Here is a 22,401-nt window from a genome sequence, read left to right on the forward strand (position 1 = left end):
CTGACCCCCCCCCCTACACGGACCCTACCTGACCCCCCCCCCCTACACGGACCCTACCTGACCCCCCCCCCCCCCTACACGGACCCTACCTGACCCCCGTACACAGACCCTACCTGACCCCCCCCCCACATGGACCCTACCTGACCCCCCCTACACGGACCCTACCTGGCCCCCCCCCCTACACGGACCCTACCTGATCCCCCCCCCCCCCCCTGATCCTACATGGACCCTACCTGACCCCCCCCCCCCCCCTATATGGACCCTTCCTGACCCCTACTTCCACTACTAAAACTCCCCCATAGCTTGATGTAGATCGGGATTCATTCTCCTCCTTACCTCTTCATGTCTTCATCCGCCATCTTTCAGGGCTCTCCTCCGCAGCAGACGGGCAGTATTGGCAGGAGTTCCCACCAGCGCTGTCCAGCCGCTTCTTGGTGTTCCCCACCAGCCGGGGATTCGGCTTACAGGCAGCCATTGCACCTCTCCCAATGCTCCCCTAATCTCCACCAAGCACCGCCCCCTCTGCAGCACTCACCCACAGGCTACAACAGAGGGACAGGCTGGAGCGAAGGAGTGCCAGGGTCGGCACTGTCAGCTGTACGGTAAGGAGATGTGACAGCGGGGAGCTCAGCAGGAAACATCGGGGGATTGGCGGCACCTGCAGCCGGATGTATTCCCTGGACAGCCGGCACTGAACGGGGCTTACAGTGACCAGGAGTGGGGAGCCAAGCTCACCCACCCCTGGGGAATCAACTGGACAGGGGCTGCGCCCTAGGTGGAAGTGCGCTCTAGACTCCTGTCTATTTTGCCTAGTGATACCGCCGGCCCTGGCTCCCCCTCTGTCGAATCGGCGCATGATCGTGCCTCGGGCGGCATGCCCGCTCCACCGGGTGGCTATTGCATAAATTCATGTACAGGTACGTGATTTTGTGCAATAGATTCACTTTGCCGCAGTAAATGTACTTTAGGCAGTCGGCAAGTGGTTAAAGCTAAAGTTTAATCTGCATATTTTTCTACTTTTCCTTCCCTTGTCCCCGTCCCCCCATCAAAATGCTAATTAACTCTTTAAATCCATTTTTATTATGTTATTTGAGACCTAGTGATGTAATCATTGGTTCTCTGTGCTTCTCTATGCAATGCAGGCAGATGGGCTGGTGAGAGGGGCCAGCATAGTAGTGTACATGCTTCTTGAAAACATAATGGCACCATGCTACAGTACGCCTCTCAAAAGGCCTCAGCCTTGATGCAAGCTGAGGGCTGGTAGTTGGGACGAATTCTACAAATCTCAAAATGCATTGATGAGGATGTTGGTCTCAAAATGCATTGATGGGGATGTTGGTCTGCAGAAGCTCACAGTGCAGTGAAATCATAGTAAGCAATTTCTGTACAGGGGAGGAGCCTGTACCACTGTGCAAGACTGACGGTAAGGAAGGGATTCCACTTTAGCTTTGTTACTTGTGGCAGCTAACATGTTAACCCCTTGCCACCGGCTGTTGCTTACCTGAAAATGAAGCCCTCATCCTCCCCGCTGGAGGCCGCATCCATCTTTGCCTGTCACTGGGCCATTTTCCTTTAGTCTGGTTGGTCTCCAGCTGGTGGCCATGTTTGTGTAGCCTAATGATGTCACGGAGGCCATTTTCCCTTAGCTTGGGAGACGCTGGAGATGGGGATGCCGAAGCTCCTCCTCTTCCTCCTCAGTTTCCTCTTCCTGTGCCCGGGACATAAACAGGGATGGCCATGGTGATGCTGGGTTTGAATTCTCGGCGCTTCTGCGATCGGTAGGGTGACTCCTTGGGGGTCCCTGTTACCTCTCTCTCTGTTGATGGGTACCTTGAGCCTTGGGGGGATCCTTTAGTGGTGCCAATAGATCGTTTTTGTACTGCAAGGTCTTCCTTTCCTTATGGAGCCTCAGGGTCATATCTCCCCCATTGACCCCCTCATGGAAGTGGCAGGTCCCTCGGAATCCCATGGTTGCACTGACGGTGGTCCTGCAGTCCCTAGTGTCCTGGGTGGAATTTGCCTGTGGGCAAAGGCCCAGGAGGAAGCGTCCCCTGTCTTTCCCTGCTCAGTCGGTCTCATCTAATTCTGAGCCTGTTGCCGCTGTGGATGCGGCGCGTCCAGGGGGGGCTCAATATCACACCACCCAGATCCAGAAAGTGCTGGTAGACGCACTTATCACTGCAGTGCGTGAGACATTTAAAAAACTGAGGATGCTGCTGATGTAGCAACGGACGTGGCTGTGTCGTTTGTTACGCGTAAGTCACCTCGCGCTCCAGACATTTCTATTTGCAAAGTCCGACATGCAACTCCTTTAGCAGGATCGGCTCCACAGGAGGATACCGAGGTTTGTGGCAAGATCATGGGTTCCTTTGGCAGATGCCGCAGGCATCCAAGGGCCACGCTTAGGCTAGTATTATCCTCTGCTCAGGCTTCTTCCGCAATTCCTGCAAGAAATCAAGGGCAAGTATCTTCCAATCAGTCTGGTGGCCAGAAACTTCCCTTGGGGGCTTCCTCTCAGAGAAGACCAGTTGTCCCAAGGGCTGATTTACCATCCTGCTTTACTTTCACTGATTTTAATGGCATAGCTATTGAAAGCCAGATACTGAGGAATAGAGATCTGTCTGGATCAGTGAAACCCTACTATGGTGAAGGCGAGAAATTTGTCTTCCAGCAAGATATACCATCATATGTGGAAAGCATACATTTCTTGGTGTGAGTTGATTGGCGCTCATCCTCGATCCTATTCTGTGGCTCGGATCTTAACCCTTCTTCAACAGGGCATTGATCAAAAGTTGGCCTCGAGTACAGTCAAGGGCCAGGTGTCTGCCCTGGCAATCTTTTTTCAGCGACCCTTGGCTACGCACTCTTTAGTTCGTACCTTCATTCGGGGGGTTCAACATGTGGCTCCACCTGTACGGTCTCTTTTGCCTCCATGGGATTTAATTTTAGTACTTTTGGTTCTCCAGAAACCTCCATTTGAGACCATTCGGGAGATTCCCTTGTCTACATGATCTCAGAAGGTGACGATCTTAGTGGCTATTATCTCGGCCCACAGGGTATTGTAATTGGCGGCATTATTCTGTTGCAGTCCCAACTTAGTGGTCCATAGGGATAAAGTGGTTCTTCGTCCCTGTCCATCATTCCTGCCCAAAGTTGTCTGACTTCCATTTGAGGACATTGTGTTGCCTTCCTTGTGTCCCAAGCTGGCTCATCCCACAGAAATTGCTTTGCATACTTTGGATGTAATTCTTGCGATTTGGGAGTATCTGGCAGCTTGAGTCCTTTCAAAGGTCAGACTCGCTTTTTGTGGTTATGGACGGACCAGGGAAAGGGCTGGCCGCTTCTTCGGCTACCGTCCCCAGATTGATCAGACAGACGGAGACTCAGGCCTATTCCATTAAAGGTCAGGTTCCTTCTTCCCCTGTCACGTCCGATTCTATTTGGGCGCTGAGTACTTCTTGGGCCTTCCTTAATCAGGCATAAATATCGCAAGTTTGCAAGGCGGCTATGTGGTCGTCGGTGTATACCTTCACAAAAAAAAAGGTAGATACTTTGGCATTTGCAGATGCTTCTTTTGGCCGCAAAGTTTTGCAAGCTGCCGTTTGAGGGGCTGTTCCCCCTTAAAGGGGTGCTTTTCTTTAAACTTATTTTTCAGTTGAGGCTTCTTTTTTTGACCCGGTTAAGGCTCCTGTGTCCTGGTTAAGGGCTATTTTATGTAGCCTTTAGCCATTGTAACTTCTCTCTCTGTCACTCTTCTCTCTCCTGCTATCTTCATGCCCCTTACACTAAAATCCAGCATATTGGCCCTTTGTGTTGCTTCCCCCCCTTAAGTCTGAGCTTTGCTGTACAGGGATTGCAAAAAGTTAATCAGTCCGATTTAGCTATTTAAATTGCTTGCAAAAAAAAAAAAAAAAAGCATCTAGCTGTGTAGTTCTGAATACAGAGCTGCAGTAATTTGTGTCTCGTACAGTATATCTGTCTGCAGTTCAGCAATAAGCTTCAGCAGCCCATAAAAATGGAATATATTTAAAATTAAGTTTTGGGAGACGATAAGATCAGAATATTGAATTGATGGTGAAGGTCATAAAGTGGAGAATGGTGTTCCCTAAGACAACCTTCCTTAACCACTGGTCAACTGGGTCCGTTTTTATTTTTTTGTACACATTAAAATCAGCAATTTTTTTTTTTTTTTGCTAGAAATTACTGTAAACCCCCAAAAGGTATACATTTTCTATAAACTGAGACCCTGGAGAATAAAATGGTGGTAGTTGCAATTTTTTTTATGTCACACATCATTTACAGTTATTTATCAAATGCATATTTTCAGAAAGAAAATACACTAAAATAGATTTTTGGGCAAGCAAGACATAATTTACCTATTTTTTGGTAGAATATAAAGAAAGTTGTAATTAGATAAAATAGCACACATCTATGGAATTGCAAAACCTATGATACTGCATAGGTGTCACCTTAAATGCCTTTAGAACCCTGTCCATTCAGGGACGATGACCTTTAAACGCCAGTCCCATAATTCGGTACAGCATTCAGCTCCATCTAGCTGCAGCCTACCTACCTATCAGACTTGACAGGCTGCGTGTTGTAGGCCAGGAGGGATATGCTCCCGCTCAACTCCATTTGCAAGGAGCCTTAGAGGTACCTTTTTATTGGCAAGCTGCAGGACACTTGTTATATGAAATTGCCCCTGATTTACATTACATTTCCCCCATTGGCTGTTTACTGTGAAGCTGGACCCTGTAGTGCGCTTAACTAGTTTGTGTTTTTTTATTATTGGCTATGACTAAGGCCCACACAGGTATGAAACGCGTAAGCATTAGGACCATTGATAGAACTTTTTTTTCTCTTACGTCCTCCGACAGTCGCCGCCCACTTCATATTCATCACCAATGGGGTTATGTCCTTTATTCCGTAGGAGTAGCTAGGCAATAGAATATGTTAGAACAAAGACTTTTAACATATCCCACCCCAGGGGGTGGTCCCCTCAGTACATAACCCTCCACTTCCTGTATCCAACTCAGTTTCATTTGTCTAGCTGTCAGGAGTAGCTGGAAGTTTCTGTGCTGGGGCACCTTGTCTCAGCTCTCTTTCCTTTCTTTGGATTTTATTTGAGTTTTTTCTCTCTTTCTTGTTAGCTGTTATTTTACCAGCGTTAGTTAGTTCTTCTGATGAAGAGGATCATGCGGGCTGCGTCTCGGGCTGACCCCCCTGGTAGCAGGCTGTGGGTCAGTGGCTTCTGAGCCCGCCATCGAGCGTTCAGTCAGGTATCGCTCCTGAGTTATCTGAACGACCCATCCCTGTTCCGTGCAGGGATGCTAGGTGAGGTGGCTACCTCACTGGACGCTGTGCGGTTTCTCAACCCACCTTCTGATGCGCCCTGGATGCGACTCTCCCTGCCTCATGTGCAGCGGGTTGTTCGCCTGTGCGGGTCCTCCACGCCGTGTGTGAGGTAAGTGCATTTATGTGGGGACCTGTCTGTCTGGGGGGTGTCAGTCTGGGACTGTGTACCTTGCCCTGTGTTCACACTATTAAGTTTTCCCTATCTCTCACATTGCAAGCTGTGGGCTGCAGGAGGGGGGGCTGGCTGCACTCTGTGTCAGTTTTCTGTTTGTGTGAACGGCTGTGTGCTGTGGGGCTTGAGTTTCTCATGCTTGGGGCACATTACAGCGCCGCTGCGGCAGTTTACCATGTTCCTTTTTTGGGCAGATGGTGTGTTATACTTCTCCCTCATGGGGTGTGGGAGCGGCGGTTTCGGCGCCAAACGGCGCCATTTTGACTGCGATCGCTCCGGCCGCATGTTTTACATGCATGGCGGCCATTTTCTTGTAGCCTCCATAGGCTTTCATAGAGCGCCCTGTATGCCAGCATTTCCTTTCCTTCAGGAGCACCGCAGGCAGCAGCAGCAGCACCGATCTCTCCAGGTTCATTTCTTTTTATTCCCTGTATCCTGCCTTGGTATACTTGTCCCTGTGGGGGTCCCTTGTGTGGGGTGCCTAGTGTGAGTGGGCTACGATCGCAGCGCTCTCTTAAAGGGGCGGTCACCCATTTATTTTTGCTGCTACAAGGACATGGATTTTCAGGAATACTAGTTTCCTGCCAATTTAGGGGGAAGCCAGGGGACTGCGGTTTCCCCCCCCCCCCCGGGGGGGGATTTGGCTGCGATTGTGGCTAGCCTTGCGACTCAGGTGCAAATGCTGGTGGTTGCTCAATCCTCTAAAAGGCCCAGAGTTTTCAATTTCCTCTGTTTCAAGAGGGTGATGGTACTGGGGCTGCTGGGGCGGAGATCTCCTTATCGGGGTCTCGTTCCTCCCGGGACCTTATAGGGTTAGTAATGGAGGCTGAGGTAGAGGGGGTTGATAATTCTCCCCCTGGCTCGTCTGAAGAGCTTGCGCTCATGGATGAATTGGTTGCTTCTATCAAGCAAACTCTGCGTTTGGAGGAGGAAACATGTCCTCCAGCTGCCTTGGCGGCTTATGGGACGCAGAAAAGGCGCATATCATCGCAGATGTTTCCATGCACTGATGATTTTCAGCGCGCTGTGAAAGAACGATGGCGTAATATACGCAAACCTTTTGCTGTACCAAGTAGGTTTAAGCTGCGCTATCCTTTTACGCCCGCTACTGATGGGCGTTGGTGTGTCCCACCTCCGGTGGACCAGGCGTTAGCAGTTTTGAACAAGTCCACTGCGATTCCTGCTGCAGACACCCCGGTGTTCCGGGATGCCACGGACAAGAGGATGGAGTCCTTTGCCCGTCGTACCTATTCTATTATGGGTTCTATGTTGAAAGCTTTATTGCTTCACTTATGGCGGCCCAGGCGGTCGCGAACTGGACGCAGGTGCTTAGGCGTGTCCTGGTGGCTGATTCTGCCCCCCAGGCGACTTTGGATATGGTGGATCAAATCCACCAGGGTGTCATGTATTTGTGTGATGCGGACCTGGATGTGGTTCCGTTGGCTGCACGTGTACACAGTGTGGCGGTGTTACCTCGCCGCCTGGTTTGGTTGAAGTGTTGGTCTGTGGATCAATCTTCACGTAAGACCTTGGCCAATCTGCCGTTTGATGGTTCTCGCCTTTTTGGCGAATCCCTGGATGCCCTAATTAAAGGGGTCATGGGGGGTAAGAGCACGCTCTTACCTCAATCCCACTAGACTAAGATGGCTCCTGGAAAACAGAATGCTTTCTTTCGGCCCCCTCAGGGGTCCTTTCGTGCCTTTCGGTCACATTTTGGGACAAGCCGTCCAAGGGTCAAGGCTCCCGCAAGAAGCCGTGGGCAGATAAGCAAAAGTCCGGCCAATCCGGTTCTGCGGCCCACAACAGTGCGGCCTGAAGGGGCGCCCTCGCCCACTTCACAGGAAATCGTTCGATCTGGCCACTAGATCGAGTTTCTCTCTCGGCCGGAGAGCAGATTTTTTCCCTCAAGTCTTCTGTTATCCCCGGAGCGTTTGCGGGACCTGCATCTAGCGGTGCAGGACCTGAGGGCTCAGGGAGTGGTGGTCCCGGTGTCTCATCGGGACAGATTTCGGGGGTTCTATTCCAATCTGCTCACGGTGCCCAGGAAGGAGGGCAAGGTGCGTCCGATTCTGGACTTGAAGGCGCTGAACCGCCTTGTGCGGGTGCGCAAGTTCCGCATGGAATCCCTGCGGTCGGTGGTGGCTGCCCTGGTTCCGGGGGAGTTCATGGCTTCCATCGACTTGCAAGATGCGTATCTTCACATCCCGATTTTCGAGGGTCACCAGAGGTACCTTCGATTCGCCATAGCGGAAGATCATTACCGATTTGTGGCGTTGCCTTTTGGTCTCGCCTCGGCTCCAAGGGTGTTCACCAAAGTGCTGGCACCGGTTCTGACTTTGTTGAGGGCCCAGGGCATTTCGGTTCTGGGGTATCTGGACGATATTCTGGTTCGGTCTGCGACCAGCCAGAGTCTGGAGAAGGATCTGTCCGTCACGTTGCAGACTCTGCAGGAGTTTGGTTGGACGATCAATTTTCCAAAGTCGACATTGTGCCCATCGGTTCGGATTTCTTACCTGGGTATGATTCTGGCCTCTGTCCAGGCGTAGGTCTTCCTGCCGGAAGAAAAACTCGCAGCTCTTCAGGAGGCAGTCAGGTCCCTCAGGGACGTTCCATCTTCGTCCATTCGGACGTGCATGCGGTGTCTGGGATTGATGGTCTCGGCTTTCGAGGCGATTTCCCTTCGCCCAGTTTCACACACGGGATCTCCAAGCGGAGATATTGTCCAAGTGGGACGGGCGTCCGCAGTCTCTGGATCTCCAGATGTCATTGAGTTCTCAGACCAGAAGGGATCTTCTGTGGTGGCTTCTATCCCCCTCAGTATCGGGGGGCAAGTCTTTTCGTCCCCTTTCGTGGACGGTGATCACCACGGACGCCAGCCTGTCGGGCTGGGGTGGTGTTCTGGGCGTTCTGTCCACCCAGGGTGTTTGGTCGACGGAGGAATCCTCCCTTCCGATCAACGTTCTGGAACTGCGAGCGATACTCCTCTGTCTTCGTCGTTGGACGGACAATCTTCACGGCTACCCGGTTCGGGTGCAGACGGACAATGCCACGGCGGTGGCTTACATCAATCACCAAGGGGGCACCAGGAGTGCCCGGGCGGCTCGAGAAGTGGCCGCGATTCTGTCTTGGGCCGAGACGCATGTCCCGGCAATATCGGCAGGTCACATTCCGGGGGTGAAAATTTGGCAGGCGGATTATCTGAGCCGTCGAACCCTGGACCAGGGAGAATGGTCCCTTCACCCGGCTGTCTTCCAGATGTTGTGCGCGAGGTGGGGTCTTCCGGAGGTAGACCTGTTCGCGTCTTGTCTGAACTACAAAGTACCACGGTTCGTGGCAAGGACGTACGATCCTCGGGCAGACGCGTCGGACGCGTTGGTTGCCCCGTGGCATCAGTACCAACTGATGTATGCGTTCCCACCGATTCAATTGCTGTCCAGGTTCCTTCGCGGAACCGACCACGGTGATTCTTGTGGCACCGGACTGGCCTCGCCGGTCCTGGGACGCAGACCTCGTAAATCTGGCAATCGACGCCCCGTGGCGTCTGCCTCTTCGAGAAGATCTTCTGTCGCAAGGACCGATCTTCCATCCTGCTTTACAGTCGCTGGCCTTGACGGCCTGGCTGTTAAAACCGAGGTCTTGAAGAACAGGGGTCTTTCCCCTGAGTTCATTCACACCTTAATATATGCGAGGAAGTCTTCCTCGGGGAAGGTTTATTCCCGTACTTGGAAGGCGTATTTTGCCTGGTGCGAATCCAGGGGTTTCTCTCCTGACACTTATTCGGTGTCTAGGGTGTTGCCCTTCCTTCAGACGGGTGTTGACCAGCGTCTGGCGCTGGCCACGTTCAAGGGTCAGGTGTCTGCTTTGGCCGTTCTTTTTCGACGGCCTTTGGCATCTGATTCTTTGGTTAGCACTTTTGTGCGGGGGGTACGTCATCTGATCCCTCCTAGGAGGTACCCTCTTACCCCTTGGGACTTGAATCTAGTTCTATCAGTATTGCAGCGTGCTCCTTTTGAAAGGTTCAGGGAGATCTCGCTGTCTTTATTATCCTAGAAGGTCGCCTTTTTGGTGGCTATCACCTCGACTCGTCGAGTGTCGGGGCTGGCAGCCTTGTCCTGCAAGTCTCCGTGTCTGGTTGTGCATTTGGACAAGGTGGTCTTGCGACCTAACCCTTCTTTTCTTCCAAAAAGGGTTTCGGACTTTCATCTCAATGTGGACATTGTCAAACCTTCGCTTTGCGCGAAGCCGAAGCATCCGACGGAGGTGTTGCTTCACTCCTTGGATGTTGTCCGGGCGATTAGAGTCTATTTCACATCGACTGAGTCTTCTCGCAAGTCGGATGCCTTGTTTGTCCTTCCGGGAGGTCCTCGGAAGGGCATGGCGGCGTCGGCTTCTACAATCGCCAAATGGATCAGTCGGACCATTGATCAGGCCTATGCTTTGAGGGGGAATGTTCCCCCCGTACCTGTGAAGGCGCACTCTACCAGATCTCTGAGTACGTCTTGGGCCTGTCGTCATGGGGCCTCTGTGGCCCAGGTGTGTGAGGCGGCGACTTGGTCGACCGTACACACTTTCACGATATTCTACAGAGTAGATGTTCAGGCATCGGCTGATGCTTCCTTTGGCTGCAAGGTTCTTAGTGCGGCAGTTTCCTGGAGCCCTCGTTACGGGTTCTTTGGCTTTTTGGGATTTTTGTTTTTTCCCTGGGTTTTCTTGCTCCTGTTGAGCGAGTGTTTTGTTTTTATGCCCAACTGGTTTCCTTCCTTTGGTGAGGTTCCTTTCTCTGATGGGGAGACGGCGTTGCCTTGGGCGCGGCTGTGTTCTTCCCACCCCTCATGTTTACACTGCTTTGGGACATCCCCATTGGTGATGAATATGAAGTGGGCGGCGACTGTCGGAGGACGTAAGAGAAAACAGAATTTTTGTAAAATCTTACCTGTAAAATTCCTTTCTCTAAGTCCTCCGACAGTCGCCGCCCCCGCCCCTCTTTTGGGGTTTTGATGTACTCTCTACTGCTATTCCACTGAAACTGAGTTGGATACAGGAAGTGGAGGGTTATGTACTGAGGGGACCACCCCCTGGGGGTGGGATATGTTAAAAGTCTTTGTTCTAACATATTCTATTGCCTAGCTACTCCTACGGAATAAAGGACATAACCCCATTGGTGATGAATATGAAGTGGGCGGCGACTGTCGGAGGACTCAGAGAAAGGAATTTTACAGGTAAGATTTTACAAAAATTCCGTTTTTTTTATGGCAAACATGTTATACTTACCATCTCTGTGTGATGGATTTGCACAGAGCAGCACTGATCCTCTTCTTTTTGGGTTAACCCGCCCCCCCCCCCCCCCCGCCGGCAGTCCTGGCTCCTCCCCCTATCGAGTGCCCTCATTACATATTTACATAGTAGGTGAGGTTGAATAAAGACAATAGTCCATCCAGTTCAACCTGTGTAGGTGTGTGTGGCTGTAATCATCTCGCATACCCCTGAATGTTCTGTTCTTTGAGATGTACGTCTAATAGTCTTTTGAAAGCCACCATACTACCCGCAGAAACCACTTCTTGTGGTAGAGAATTCCACAATCTTGTAGCCCTAACAGTAAAGAACCCCCCACGTTGCCTGAGGTTAAAACGCTTCTCCTCTAATCGCATTGTATGCCCCCGAGTCCTCATGCAATCCCTTCGACTGAACAGTTTTTTTTCTAAGCTGAGATCCCCATTGAGAAATTTAAAAATTGCTATCATGTCCCCCCTTAGGCGTCTCTTCTCCAGGGAGAATAAATCAAGCGATTGGAGACGCTCTTCATAATCAAGGTCCTCCAGTCCCCTAATTAGTTTAGTTGCCCTTCTCTGTACTCTCTCCAGCTCCAACACATCCCTTCTGAGGACTGGCGACCAGAACTGGACAGAATACTCCAGATGCGGTCGGACCAGAGTTTTATAAAGTGGAAGGATTATAGTCTTATCTCTGGAAAACATCCCTTTCTTTATGCATGCTAATATTCTGCTAGCCTTGGTAGCCGCCGCTTGACATTGCAAGCTGCTGCCTAGTCTATCATCAACCAAGACTCCCAGATCCTTCTCCATTTTTGATTCCCCCAAGGGTTCCCCTCCTAACGTGTATTGTGCTTTAATGTTTCTAGTCCCCAAGTGCAAAACCTTACACTTCTCTACGTTAAACCTCATTTGCCAAGTCGTTGCCCACTCCGTTATTTTGTCCAGGTCATTCTGTGGGATATCTGCTTCATGCTGTGCGGTTATTGCCCTGCCTAATTTTGTGTCATCAGCAAAAACTGATATCGAGCTACTGAACCCGTCCTCAATGCTATTTATGAATAAATTGAACAAGGTTGGTCCTAGGACTGAGCCTTGGGGGGACCCCTCTTACTACCTCAGACCAGTCTGAGTATGCGCTGTTTATTACCACCCTTTGGACACGCCCTTTTAGCCAGTTCCGTATCCAAGAGCAAACCCTGCTGTCGATACCTGCAGACCTTATTTTATAAATTAAGCGCTTGTGGGGAACTGTACCAAACGCCTTAGCAAAATCTAGGTACACCACATCCACTGGTCTGCCCCTATCTAGCTCACAGCTCACCTCCTCGTAGAATGTTAAGAGATTGGTTTGACAAGAACGCCCATTTGTAAACCCAGTGCTGGTTACTACTGATGATGCTGTTGTCTTTAGCATATTCTACGATATAGTCCCTTATCATCCCCTCCAGAAGTTTACATACTACTGATGTCAGACTGACCGGCCTATAATTTCCCGGTATATGCCTCTGACCCTTTTTGAATATCGGAATCACGTTTGCTTTCCTCCACTCCCCTGGTACATCTCCTGTCCTAATACTGTCCGCAAAGATCAGGAACAGTGGTCTGGATATAACCTTACTGAGTTCCTTGAGTACTCTCGGATGTACGCCATCCGGGCCTGGTGATTTGTTTGTGTTAAGTTTGTCCAGCCTTTCCCTGATTTCACCCTCTGTTAGCCATAGTGGCAAGTCCTGTGTATTACTACTAACCATACAGTCATAGTCTTTACACAGGAAAAGGAGGGGTACACTGACCGACGAGAAAAAAGCATTCAGCACGGTTGCTTTTTCAGTGTCCTCTGTAACCATCCTCCCTTCATCGTTAATTATGTGTGCAATATGCTCTGCCCCAGTTTTTTTGCTGTTGATATACTTAAAGAATTTCTTTGGGTTTTTTTTACTATCCTCCGCTATTTGTCTCTCAAAGTCTATTTTAGCCATCTTGATTTCGTGTTTACACTTCTTATTTGCTTCCTTGTATTGGTCGAAAGCCGATACTGTGCCCTCTGATTTATATTTCCTGAAGGCCAATTTTTTTCCCCTAATAAGTTTTTTAACGCTACGGTTTAGCCAGCCAGGTTTGGCTTTGTCTCTCCTAAATTTATTTCCCATAGGAATGCACTGCAAGATGCCTTTGCTTAATATGTTCTTAAAGCATTCCCATTTTTCCTCTGTGGTCAGGGATCCCAGGGTCTGGTCCCAGTTTACCCTTTCCATCAATGAGTACAATTTTGGAAAGTTTGCCCTTCTGAAGTTAAGGGTTCTTATGTTCCCCACTTGCCTTGCTATATTGTTATTTACGCTAAATGTGATCATCCTGTGATCGCTAGAGCCCAGGTTGTCCTGGACTCCTACCTCCGAGATTAGGTCTGGGTCATTAGTGATCAATAGATCCAGGACTGCATTTTCTCTAGTCGGAGAGTCCACCAACTGTGACATGTAATTATCCTGTAAGGTTTCCGTGAATAGACGGGCCTTCTGTGAGTGTGTAGTCCCCTCTTCCCAGTCAATGTCGGGATAATTGAAGTCCCCCAATATGATGACTGATCCTAGCTTTGCCACTTTACCCAAAAGTGCTAAAAATTCCAGCTCTACCTCCTCCCCTTGTTTAGGTGGCCTATAGCAAACCCCCACAATTGCTTTTCCCTTTTCTCCTTCCCTATGGAGTTCTACCCATACGGATTCTAACTCCGTACTCATCCCTTCCATAATGTCACTCCTCTCGATCACCTTTACATTGTTCTTGACGTAGAGACATACCCCTCCCCCTCTTTTTCCTACCCTGTCCTTCCGGTACACCGAATACCCTTGGATATTGGCCAGCCAGTCATGTGAGGGGTCGAACCAAGTCTCCGCTATTCCCACAAGGTCTATGTCCTCCTCATGTACTAACATTTCCAACTCATCCATTTTATTCGCTAGGCTCCTGGCATTAGCATATACCCCTCTTAGTTTTATGGAAGTTAAACGTGATTGGTTATGTTTATTCCTGTTTAGTCTGAGGTTCTCCCGCACAGACCTACCGATTGACGTTGTGGACCTACTGTCGCTGCTGACCCTACAGCTGCCTTCAGTCCTTTGCTCCCTCCTGACTGATTCTACTTCTGAGCCCTCCCCCCCCCCGTCTCCTAGTTTAAAAGCCCCTCCAACTTGGTGGCCATCTTTCTCCCCAAAAGAGCTGTACCGTCCCCATTAAGGTGCAGCCCATCCTTACTAAAGAGCCGGTAGCCGACTTAGAAGTCAGCCCAGTTCTCCAGGAACCCAAACCCCTCCTTCCTACACCAGTTCCTCAGCCACTTGTTAACTTCCCTAATCTCCTTCTGCCTCTCCTGCGTGGCTCGAGGTACAGGCAGTATTTCAGAGAAAAGCACCTTGGAGGTCCTTTTCCTCAATCTATTACCTAAGTCCCTGAAATCGTTCTTTAGGATCCTCCACCTACCTTTTACTTTGTCATTAGTGCCCACATGCACCATGACCGCTGGGTCATCCCCAGCCCCGCACAATAATCTGTCTGCCAGATCTGCGATGTGCCGAACGCGGGCGCCCGGTAAACAACATACTGTTCGGTTCACGAGATCTTTTTTACAGATTGCCCTCTCTGTTCTCTTGATAATTGAGTCCCCAACTACCACAACCTTTCTAACCTTTCCTGAGTTACGGCCCCCCTTCTTCCTGGAGCCGTCCCTCCCCTGGCAGCTGGGGGAGGGCGCATGCTCCAGCTCTGCCACCCCTGAGTTGATATCCCCCTCAACCTGCAACTCGGCAAATATGTTAGGGTGTACCAACTCAGGACTGGCCTCCCTGACACTCCTCCCACTAACATTCCTAACAGTCACCCAGCTGCGTACCTCTGCTGCTTGCGTCTCCTCTTCTCCTCCCTCCTCTATACTGGCCCCTGCCAGCGCCTGATGGGTAATGTCCAAGCTCCTTTCCAGGTTGTAGATGCCACGCAGTCTTACTACTGTGTTCTCTAGATCCACGATGTGGGCTTCCAGAGCAACAAGTCATTAGCATGCCTCTAACTACATTCGAGCAGGCTCGCTCCCAAGCTGCGCTCCTGTGAATAGCCAATAGCCCCCCGCTCTCTCCTCATTGGCTCACTGGCTGTGATTGACAATCCCACTGCTGTGTGAGCCAATGAGGGAAGAGAGACAAAGGAGAGCCGAGGCTCTCATGCACATTGCTGGATTGAGATGGGGCTCAGGGGCTGGGGGGAGCTGCACTCAGGTTTTTTAATTTAATTCTTTAAGGTAATATACCTTCAGCCTTTAGAACCATTTTAATTGTGACAGAGATTCTGTGATCCTAAAGACATGTTCTGCTCTGAAACGCTTGTATATTGGTGGATGGCAGTCGGGAGCGGTTTGTGAGCACAGTATTTGTATATTTGTGGATGGCAGTCGGGAGCAGTTTGTGAGCACAGTATTTGTACAATAAGCTGAGGATACCTGGGGTTGCATTCAGTCCCATCTAGCTACAGCCTACATGCCTACCTATCAGACTTGGACAGGTTGCATATTGAGGGCCAGGAGGGACATGCTGCGGCTGAATGGCCCCATGTGCAGGGGGGCAGTAGAGGTACCTTTTTACTAGATAATTGAAGTTTATTTTATTTTGTTTTTTAGACCTTTTAGGGGTCACTTAATTTGCCATTTTAATTATAGGTTGTAAATACTGATATATGCATCCAGCTGAAAGAGGTATGGAAGATTCACCTCAGAGGGACAGTTGGAAGTTATAGTTGCATACATTAGTTTATTGGGTTGGTATAGGAGCAAGGGGGTCACAAGGGCTCCTATTCCCTGTACTATGTGCAGCAACACTTCTAATGCAGAGAACACCAAGCTGTGAGTTACAAATGGACAATCGATCCACACCCTGTGCCCCGGCAATTAGCCTTTTGATCTGATACCAAACAAGCAAGTGTTGGGGACATCATTAAATTTAAAAGCTGGCACAGGATCACTCCCTTATTACTAAATTTTATTTTGCACTGAAGCAGTTACAACATCTTTGAAATGCTAACGCGTTTCGGCCTAAGCCTTCCTTATAGCATAGGGGCATTAATATGCTGGCCCAAAGCACTTTACCTTAAAGCCGAACTTCGCTCTCTTAATCAATTTTTTTTTTTTTTAACAGTCAGTTCTTGGTTTCTGGCCTGGGCAAATAATGGGGTCCCAATAATTATTGGCCCCCTCTGCAATTCTAATTAAACTAGAGAACACCAAGCAAAGGAAATGACAGCATACTGCAAAGGAGAGTTGTTAAAGCGGAACTGCACTGCATCTGAGCACCACAAAGAAGAAATGCTATTTAATTCCTTTATATTATTCAAAGCAAACTCCCCCCATCAATTCATGTCTCTCTGCCTTATTTTGTTGAGAAATGGTTTTGAAAAACAACCCCCTTGCATTTCTGGCTGTGGCCATCTTGAGTAAGGGCAGATTCCTGCCTGGATGCCTGACCTAAGGGCAGATGAATTCTAGGCAGGAATCTGCCCTTACTCAAGATGGCCACAGCCAGAAATGCAAGGGGGTTGTTTTTCAAAGTAATTTCTCAATAAAGTAATGCATAGAGACATGAATGGATGGGGGAGTTTGCTTTGAATAATATAAATTAAATAGCATTTCTTCTTTGTGGTGCTCAGTAGGGATCAACCGGTTATCGGCAAAGCCGATCTATCGGGGGCCGATCTGCATTTTCCCTGATATATCGGAATCGGTCCCTGAGGTTACCGATATTGCAGCTATTTTGGGAAAGTGCTTGTACTGGAGCGATGCCTGCAGCTAGAGGCATCACCCCGGTACCGACGTCCATAGCCGAGGGTCGCACGATCTTGTAATGACAACTGATGAGGCTGAGAAGCCGCTCGGCTGTCATTACAAGGAGCGGGAGGGGACGTCTTTTCCCCCTCCCGCCGCCTTCCCCGGCTCGCCCGGGTCTCCCGCCCCACCGGGAGACCCGGGCTACCAGCCTGCACGGTCGCTGGAGACCCGATCAAAGCCACATTAGGCTCTGATCGGGTCTCCATGCAAAAACCCGGAAGTGATGTCATGACATCACTTCCGGGTACTCGGCGTCAAATTCAAAAAAATGACAGCATTCAAAATAGCCAAAGTTGGTGCTTTGAATGCTTTTAAGTGCAGAGGAGGGGTTTGGGGTCTTTTAAACCCCCAGATCCCTCTACAAGAGTACCTGTCAAAAAAAAAAAAAAATATATAATATTTAATGTATGAAAATATCGGCCGATACAGATATGCGATGACCAAAATATCGGTATCGGCAATAAAAAAAATAGATATTGGTCGATCTTTAGTGCTCAGATGCAGTTTAGTTCCTCTTTAACAACTTTCCTTTGCAGTATGCTGTCAATTCCTTTGCTTGATGTACTTTGGTTTAATTAGAACTGCAGAGGGGGCCAGCAAAGTGAGGGGACGACCCAAACTTAGTGCGCCCCAGGCATCTGCATGTACACCACTGGCTACATTAATTTCACACACGTGTCATTTTTCTTTATGAATAATTTTACAGTCCTGTTTGGAATGTTATGAGATTATTTATGTATAACTTTGCTTTATTTTAGTCCTATTGTTCCTTTTTTAGCTCCTCTGTGTATTTTTTTTATTTTTTTTTTTATGAATAAACCTTCTGATTTATGTTGTATTATTCAGATGTCTCTCCAAAAAGGCGTGCCTATTTCAAAAGGGTCGATGCAATTTAATATACCGATTGCAAGTCACCCTCTGGGTCTCAAGCCCTGGCCCACTCTCTCATGACAGGCCGTTTGAGTCATCAAGGGTTGCTGGCTTGTTTGGGATAGAGGGGGAGCGCTGGAGATGACTGACATCACTGGGCAGAGGGTGACAAAGGCGTCAGGCTGGACACTGCTATATTGGGGTCTCCATATTTAGTCGAGCGTCATGTGAAAGTGAGTGTGCGTGCTTAGTGTGCAGCTGCCACTGACTGCTCATCTTCTTTCTGCAGATTTGGAAGAGCACAGGTCTGTGCAGGTCTGCCTCTCACCCCCTCCTCCTTTTCCCGAGGATCGTCTTCTGGCTGGAAGGTATGTGACTTGAATACGATTTGCTGTTATGTAGGAAGCTGTGCACTTTGTTGGGGTGTCCTGTGCACTCAGGACCTGGGTGCCCTTTCGGTGAGTTCTGTTCATCTATAGGGGGGGGGGGGGAATGCATTTTAGGTGCAAAGGAAATGTTGTCAATTTTATGTACCAGTGCCCAGGTATGTATTTTTTTTTTGTAATATAAACTGTTCCAGCGCAGCTTTGCAACACACAAAATCGAAAGCAGTCACCGCAAACGCGTGTCACCAGGTCATTGGAAAGAATTGGACGATGTCTGGCTGTTGGCAATTATGCAGACATAAGCAGGAACCGCACATCTACCTCTCGGAGATTATGTCCAGCACTATCCTTTGGATGTTGCACGAAAATCCAATTATTCTGGGGTCTGGTCATTCGTTACAGAGCAATTAGAAACTGTCATGTACTGAGGTAACGGCTTTAAATGTCAAAAAGGATTGCAGTGATGTACAGAACCCAATTCGATTTTATTGTATAAAAGGAGACGATTGCTGATTGGCTGCCTCCAGGTACGCACCTTTCACATTGAGCGTCGTCCTGTTAAATGGGGTTACAGTAAACCCCCGTTATATCGCGGTTCAGTTGTCACGGTCCCGGTATTTTGTGTTTTTTTTTTTTTTTTTTTCTGTAAGACCTATTAATATTATTTTACTAATTAAATCATTGTTAATTAAAGAGGAAGTAAACCCTCCTCTGACACTTTTACCTATAGGTAATCCTATATTAAGGCTTACCTATAGGTGCTGTAAATATCTCCTAAACATGCACCATTTAGGAGATATTTACCTTACATGCAGCCAGTGACGTCACTGGCGCATGCGCTCTGAAGGAACGGCCGCTGGTGCCGTTTCTTCAGAGCCCCGTGCCGTGACCGTGCGTGCGCGGGAGTGACGTCACCGCGGCTCCGTCCAATCAGTTGGCCGGATGCCGCGATCCCGGAAGACGGGCGACTGGACATGCTAGCTCATTATGGGTTTCTCTTTCAGGTTGCAGCAAAAAAAAAAAAAAGTTTGAGGGTTTACAACCTTTTTAAGTATTTTTGTGTTTTTTCCATTGCTCTTGCTCTGTCTCTCAGTATCTTTTATGTGTTTCTATTGTTTTAAAAGTGTGTTTAAAGACCTTACAATGCTTTTAAAAGTACAGTGAAAGTTATAAAAACATACCTACAGTGTATTTAAATAGGGTATTTCTATTTCGGTGATTTTCACTTATTGCGGGTGGGTCTGGAACATAACCCCCGCGATGGAGGGGGGTTTACTGTATTACAACTTGAGGGGTTTATAATACAATAAAACTGCACATATGTGCCAGATTACGAAGTCTTTGCAATGCAAGTTTAATAAAAAGAAGCAATGATGTAAAGCAGGGGTCTTCAAACTATGGCCCCTCCAGTTCAGGAACTACAATTCCCATAATGCCTAGTCATATCTGTGAATGTCCGAGTTTTACAATGCCTCATGGGATGTGTAGTTCTGCAACAGCTGGAGGGCCGTAGTTTGAGGATCCCTGATGTAGAGGATATTGAAGTACTATAAAATGTTAACTTGTTATAATATTTGTATTGAAGCAATAGTTCAGGGAAGGCAATTTTTAATGTGACTTTGTTTTATATCATTTATATTTTTACTTGTGTGGTGATCATTCTTTTGGTTGCATTTTTATATAGTTTGAGGAATTTTTTTTTTCTCTGGTCGTCTTGTTGTAGAATGGAATTTGCATGCCTCCCTAAAGCAAACCTGTCATAGCATTCAAATGAAGGTGACAGCAAATATAAAGGAGCAGGTACCCTGCAGTGCTGTATCCTATTTTTATCACCCTGGAAGTTTCCCATCTGTGCCTCAGTAACCCTTTTTACATCAAAGTGGTTGTAAAGGTATTTTTGTTTTCTAAAGAACATGTTATACTTGCCTGCTTTGTACAATAATTTTGCACAGAGCTGCCCTGATCTTCCTCTTTTCGGGTCCCCTGCTGGCTCTCCTTGTAAAGGTAAAAGGTTTTTTACCTTAATGCATTCTCTTCATTAAGATAAACTTTTTATATGCAGCTCCCCCCGCAGCCCTCCTAAGTACTCTACTGGGCCAGGATCGATCCAGCGCTGTGCACGTCTGCAGCAGCTCTTCTTCCCTCCCTCCCTCCATTCTCCCAGGCTTGGCTGAGAGCAGGGGGAGCCATTGGCACAAACAGCCTGGCTCGGGAGTGAGCCCACACAAGTCCCCCCCCCCCCCCATAGGAAGTGGCTTCCTATAGTGGGCACCTGGTGGGGGGGAAGGGGAGACCTGAGAAGAGGAGGGTCTGGGTTGCTCTGTTCCAAACCATTGCACAGAGCTGGTAAGTATGACATGATTTTTTTTTTTTTTAATGAAAAAAAAAAAAAAAAAAAAAAAGGAAGTTTTAGGCTCCATGTACACGGGCAGTTAGAAAAAACGTGCTGCAAAGCTAGTTCTGAAGCCGGGAACAAGCAGCTGTTACTTTCAGTAGCTTCTTCCATTGGCGTTATTGCACGTTTGGCCACGTTGCTTTTAGCAGCGTTTTTCCTGCCTCCATTCAAAATCAATGGTTCCCTATGGGAGCCTATTGATTTGAATGGAAGGCGCACCGCACCGCAAGGTGCCAAAATGGGAATAAAAACTGCGTGGGGTCCCCCCCAGTTCCAAACCAGGCCCTTCGGGTCTGGTATGGAATTTGAGGGCAGCCCCACGCCGAAAAAAACGGCATGGGGTCTCCCCCAAAATCCATACCAGACCCTTATCCGAGCATGCAGCCCGGTAGGGCAGGAAGGGGGAGGGGACGAGCAAGCGGCCCCACCCCCCCGGACCATACCAGGCCACATGCCCTCAACATGGGGGGTTGTTGGTGCTTTGGGGCAGGGGGAGCTCTGCACCCCCCACCCCAAAGCACCTTGCCCCCATGTTGATGAGGGCAAGGGCCTCATTCCAACAAACCCTGGCCCGGGGGTTATGGGGGTCTGCGGGCAGGGGGTTTCTTGGTATCTGGAAGCCCCATTTAACAAGGGTGGCCCCCCAGATCCCAGACCCCCTCCCTATGTGAATGGGTATGGGGTACACTGTACCCCTACCAATTTACCCCATAAAAGGCAGTGTATGTAAATAACGATAGGAGACGTTTTGGAAAGTTTATTAAAAATCTTCATCCGGTCTTCTCCCTCTCCGCTCTTCTGGTCTTCTGCTCTTTTGCTGTCCGCTCTTCTGCTCTTTTGCCCTCGGCTCTTCTTCTTCCTCCGGTCCTCCTCAGACGATGTCTCCGGTGATTATGCCGGTCTCCGATCTCTGCAGCTTGTTATATAGCCATTGTGGGCGTGGCCGCCAGGTGACGTCATCAGGAGACCCCGCCCCTCAGGGCACAGATGACGTCATCTGTGACACGAGGGGGCGTTTTTTTTGTTTGTTTTTTTTACAAAAATAGCCTGAAAAAACCCTGGGGTGGCCAAAGCAGGGCTTTTTTTTAAAGCTGGGTTAGGGTGTGCAAACATTTCTTCCCCCCCCCCCTTTGCTGACTAAGTCTGCCACTGTGCTTAGACCTATGCACATATTGTCAATGTTTGCTTATTCTATTTGAGGGGATGCTAAGGGGGAAGTGTCCTTGATTGTTGAAGGTACTAAACAGCACTAGAGGGGTGCCTGCTGTTCATCCGTGGACAGTGAAATGACAGGTGTGTATTAAGGACTGCTGTCAAAGGCCAAGTTAGTTTTATTCTCCATAGAAGCTTGATGGATAGATGTAGTAAGCAAAAAAATAAATCTCCCAATGCGGTTAGTATCTCTGACTATACTATAGTAAGAAGCAGCCCACTATTGGCTAGCAGCTCAAATAAAAATGGAGCACAACTTGCTTAGATCAAGCTTTCTGTAGGTAGCCAAAGAGACAAACATTAGCACTTATGCCTTGCAGATCTAAGGTCCTCTGTTAGAATCCTAACCAGGACGGTAGCAGCATAGGGTTTGTATGTTCTCTCTGGGCCTGCGTGGGTTTCCTCCTAGTACTCACGTTTCCTTCCACACTCCAAAGACATGGAAGGTTTAAATGGCTCCTGTGTAAATTAGCCCTGGTATGTGAAAAGGGACTTTAGATTGTAAGCTCTTGTGGAAGGTTGTGGTATTTCATCTTGATCTATGGAGGCTTCACCTCCCTATTATTCTAAGACACAGTCTTGAGGGGCGTGACACAGCCTGTGGCCTGCAGGTATAAGCCCACACCATGTTACTGCCAAATCTTTCATCTCCACTATATGTTTGAAATTTAAAACCGTTATTGATATTTATTTTTACTCTGTATTCCAAAGGTAGTTCCCCAACCTCCCCTCCACCACCACCATGTGACCAGCAGCAGAGGACTAGAAGCTCCTTCTGCTTATTTTTCCCAGCAGACATATGTATATCGATTTAGAAAAAAGGCAATGGCTGTTTTTTTTTTTTTTTTTTAATTAAAATAGTGCAATCATCTCCA

General features: G+C 48.6%; 1 protein-coding gene across 7 annotated transcripts in view; it reads left to right on the top strand.

The window, feature by feature from the left end:
• Positions 1-22,401, top strand: part of PACSIN3 (protein kinase C and casein kinase substrate in neurons 3) — a 140,245-nt gene that overhangs the window by 37,430 nt on the left and 80,414 nt on the right. For 6 of the 7 annotated variants that reach the window (XM_082271134.1, XM_082271135.1, XM_082271133.1 and 3 more), the window contains exon 2: positions 17,823-17,901. The gene's annotated coding sequence lies outside the window, so the exon portion shown is untranslated. Of the gene's footprint in view, positions 1-17,822; positions 17,992-22,401 lie in introns of those variants that run through there. The other variant, XM_082271136.1, reaches the window with a different exon arrangement.

The sequence above is a fragment of the Pelophylax lessonae genome, assembly GCF_965119305.1.
Source record: "Pelophylax lessonae genome assembly, chromosome: 10".
Lineage (NCBI taxonomy): Eukaryota > Metazoa > Chordata > Amphibia > Anura > Ranidae > Pelophylax > Pelophylax lessonae.